Below are 4,624 nucleotides of genomic sequence, written 5' to 3' on the forward strand. Positions count from 1 at the left end.
GCGTTTGAGAAACTACCACATAAAAGGCTGGGTAACAAAACTGAGGCTCCTGGAATAGGAGGGTCAGTATCTGCTTGGATTAAAAAATGGCTGAAATAACAAAAAAAAGTGAGTATTTGGTTGTTTTTCAGAATGGAAGATGGTGGACAGTAATGTCCACAAGGGTCAGTGCCAGGACCACCATATATACAAATGACTTGAATATTGGAATCACAGAATCACAGAATTGTTACTGCACAGAAGGAGGCCATTTGGCCCATCGTGTCTGCACTGACTCTCCAAATGAGCAATTCACCTCATGTCACTTCCCCGTCCTCTCCCCATAATCCTGCACGTTCTTCCTTTTCAGATAACAGTCTAATTCCCCTTTGAATGCTTCAATTGAACCTGCCTCCATCACATTCTCAGGCAGTTCATACTTTAACCACTCGCTGCATGAAAAAGTTTTTCCGCATCTCGCTTTTGCTTCTTTTAGCTTTAAATCTGTGCCCTCTTATTCTCGATCCTTTCACAAGTGGGAATAGTTTCTCCCTATCCACTCTGTCCATTTTGAATACCACTATGAAATCTCCTCTTAGTCTTCGTTTCTCCAAGTAAATCAGTCCTAACTTCTCCAATCTATCTTCATAACTGAAGTTCCTCATCCCTGGAACCATTCTCATGAATCTTTTCCATAATCTCTCCAATGCCTTCACATCTTTCCTAAAGTGTGGCACCCAGAACTGGACGCAGTACTTCAGCTGAGTCTAGTGTCTTGTACAAGTTCAACATGACCTCCTTGTTCTTGTACTCTATGCCTCTATTACTAAAGCTGAGGCAACTGTATGCTTTATTAACAACTCTCTCAACCTATCCTGCCACCTTCAATGACTTATACCCTCAGGTCCTTCTGCTCCTGCACCCCATTTAGAATTGTACCCTTTATTTTATATTGTCTCTCCATGTTCTTCTGACCAAAATTTATCAATTGACATTTCTCGACATTGAACTTCACCTGCCATCTGTCTGCCCTTTCCACCAACTTGTCCATGTCCTTTTGAAGTTCTACACTATCCTCCTCAGAGTTCACAATGCTTCCAATTTTCATAACATCCACAAACTTTGAAATTCTGCCCTGTATACCAAGGTCTAGGTAATTAATATATATCAGGAAAAGCAGGAGTCCCAACACTGACCCTTGGTGACCTCCACTCCAAACCTTCCCCTAGCCCGAAAAACATCCATTGATCACTACACTTTGTTTCCCGTCATTCAGCCAATTCCATTTTTTTTTAGAGATACAGCACTGAAACAAGCCCTTCGACCCACCGAGTCTGTGCCAACCATCAACCACCCATATATACTAATCCTACACTAATCCCATATTCCTACCACATCCCCACCTGTCCCTCTATTTCCCTACCACCTACCTATACTAGGGGCAATTTATAATGGCCAATTTACTTACCAACCTGCAAGTCTTTTGGCTTGTGGGAGGAAACTGGAACACCCGGCGAAAACCCACACAGACACAGGGAGAACTTGCAAACTGCACACTGGCAGTACACAGAATTGAACCCGGGTCGCTGGAGCTGTGAGGCTGCAGTGCTGCACTGTGCCACTGTGCCATCCATATCCCTGTTACTACTGTCCCTTATACTCCATGAGTTATAAATTTGCTCACAAGTCTGTTGTGTTGCATTGTATCAAACACCTTTTGAAAGGCAATAAAAGCAAAATACTGCAGATGCTGGAAATCTGAAATAAGTTCACGTTTCAGGTCAGTGACCTTTCAGATGCTGCCAGACCTTTTGACAGTCCATGTCGACCACATCAACAGCATTGCCCTCATCAACCCTCTCTGTTACCTCATCAAAAAAACTCCAGCAGCACAGTTAAACGTGATTTTCCCTTAAGGAATCTATGCTGGCTTTCTTGAATTAACCCACATTTGTCCAAGAGACTATTAATGTTGTCTCGAGTTATTCTTTCGATAAGTTTCCCCACCTTCGAAATTAAACTGACTGGGGAGTGGGACGAGGTGAGTTGCTCTGGCAGAGAGCCAGCACGGGTTCGACAGGCTGAATGGCCTGCTTCTATGCTGTAGCCATTCTATGATTTTATGATTCTAGTAGCAACTGTTGGTGGAGAGGCAATGATGCAAGAATGTGTTGACAGAAAGGGGAAAATCTCGGCTGGTGTGTGTTTGCAGCATTTGCAGCTTGTGTTCGGGTTCGTGAATAAAGGTGATTTGGAAGCTGTGTTCCAGATTGAAGTGTTGACTGGAAGCAAGAAGTTGATGTAAATAAAGAGTAAAATGTGTTAACACAAAGCGTGTTGTGAATGCGGGTAGCAGTAAATAATGTGTTGGTGAATTATTTGTGTTAATAAATTCCACTGCGCCCTCTGCTGCAGGCTGCTGTTTCTATCCAACTGTGTATTGGTGTTGTGTGTTTGCGAGATAAATGCTTGTTTCAACGCTGTTTATGAAGCGATAGCATTGCACTCAAACAGTCCCAGACATAGCAACACACGTACAAAAGCAAAATACTGCGGATACTGCAAATCTGAAACATAAACAGAAAATGCTTGAAATGCTCAGTAGGTCTGGCAGCATCTGTGCAGAGAGAACAGTTAACATTTCAGGTCTGTTTCGTTAACTCAAGTTAACTTTGTTTCTCTCTCCACAGATGCCGCCAGATCTAATGAGCATTTCCAACATTTTCTGTTTTTATTACAGCAACACAGGTGTTGGGAGGCTCAGCCTGGCTACACAATGTTACAAGGACGCTGAGCAACACCATCGACAATGGGACACAGAGAGAAAAACACAGAAAACCAAGAATAGACTATTAGGAAGCAGAAAGTGAGGGACAGACAGAGCGAGAGAGAGACAATGAGACTGAGATAGAGAAACAGGGCACTTGTCTGAAATAAACACAAGAAATGCTGGAAATACCCAGCAGCTCTGGCAGCATCTGTGGAGAGAGAAACATAGTTAACGTTTCAGGGAGTGACCCTTCTTCAGAACTGACAAATATTAGAAATGTAAAAGATTTGAAGCAAGTAAAGCAGGTGGGTGGGGGGGGGGGGGGTGGGGGAGAGATAACAAAAGAGAAGGTGTTGATAGGACAAGGTCACAGAGAATAACTGACCAGAAGGTCATGGAACAAAGGCCAACCGTATGTTAATGGCAAAATAAAAGCAAAATACTGCGGATGCTGGAAATCTGAAACAAAAACAAGAAATGCTGGAATCACTCAGCAGAGTATGTTAATGGTGTGCTGAAAGACAAAGCATTACTGCAGAGAGGGTGTAAATAGACTGTAAAGCACAGAGCAGTCCAAGCACAAGCATTAAAAAAATTAAAAAGCAGAAACAGTGGGTAGGCACAGTAGAAACAAACTAAACACACGAAAAAACCTAAAATAAAATAAGCAAATTAAAAAGAAAAAAAGGAAAAATAACTACACATAAAAAGGAGAGGGTGGGGGGAGTGTGTGGTGGGTGCTGTCATGCTCGGAAATTATTGAATTCAATGTTCAGTAAAGGTTTTCCGTCTTATTGTTTTACTTTCTGTTACTCACCATCTCCTGACTGTGACCATTTGCCGTCGTTTTACATCTGCTGGTGGAGAGGAGGCGCTGCAGGAATGGTTTAACAAAGAGGAGAGACTGGGGTGAAACGTGTTTGCAGCTGGTGCAGCTTGTGTTCCTGTGCGCAACAAATTGGTTTGTGAGACTTGTTGCTGATTGATGTATTGAGTGGAAGAAAAAAGCTGATTGCAATAAAGCGTTTGAAGAAGCATGATGTGATTGTGGATAAACACTTGATGTTTTGAAAGTAAACAATTTGTGTTACTACAAAACATGAATAGCAGAGAATGGTTTCGATCCATCGACCTCTGGGTTATGGGCCCAGCACGCTTCCGCTGCGCCACTCTGCTACCGGGTGACTTTGATTTCAACTGCCTATTAGTGAAATATGATCATTTCCCCAATTTCTTTTTAACAAAATCGGATTGTTGTCAGATTGCTCAAGAACCCAGACTCAGCAACACACTCGCTGACAGACTCACCCTCACTGCACAATGGCACAAGGACACTGAGTAACAGCACCGACAATCAGGCAGGCAGAGAAAGACACACAGAAAACCAGGAAGAGATTTCAGGACCCAGAAAGGAACAGACAGAGAAAGTTACTGAGCAAACCAGCAAGAGACAGCGAAAGACGGATGATTTATGGAAACGTGTTCTCTGTTAAGATGTCCCCTGTGTTCTTTTAAAGATATTTCCTGCTGTGTAATAGAATATTTTCAGTGTTTTCTGTTTTAAGCTCTTCCTCTTGTCCTGGCCAGTATTTATCCCTCAACGTCACTAAAACAAGTGATTATCTGCTCATTATCAGATTGATCTTCGTGGCAAATTGGATGCAGCATTTCCTACAACAGTGACTATGTTTTAAACGTCCTTCACTGGCTCTCTGGGTCTTTCGCACAGCATGAGGCTGTGTGTGAGATCCCAGTCCAACCCACATTCCCTGTGTGAGAGCCCAGTCCACCCACATTCCCTGTGTGAAATCCCAGTCCATCCCACATTCCCTATCTGAGATCACAATCCACCCCACATTCCCTGTGCACGATAAT

The 4,624-nt window shown here is 42.9% G+C and overlaps 1 non-coding gene across 1 annotated transcript; it reads right to left on the reverse strand.

Annotated features, from left to right (window-relative positions):
• Nucleotides 1–3,853: 3,853 nt before the first annotated feature.
• trnam-cau (transfer RNA methionine (anticodon CAU)) lies at nucleotides 3,854–3,925 on the reverse strand. The gene has a single exon. It is a non-coding gene; the product is annotated as a tRNA-Met (tRNA).
• Between the last annotated feature and the right edge of the window lie 699 nt (nucleotides 3,926–4,624).

Source organism: Heterodontus francisci, unplaced genomic scaffold (assembly GCF_036365525.1).
Source record: "Heterodontus francisci isolate sHetFra1 unplaced genomic scaffold, sHetFra1.hap1 HAP1_SCAFFOLD_102, whole genome shotgun sequence".
Classification (NCBI taxonomy): Eukaryota; Metazoa; Chordata; class Chondrichthyes; order Heterodontiformes; family Heterodontidae; genus Heterodontus; species Heterodontus francisci.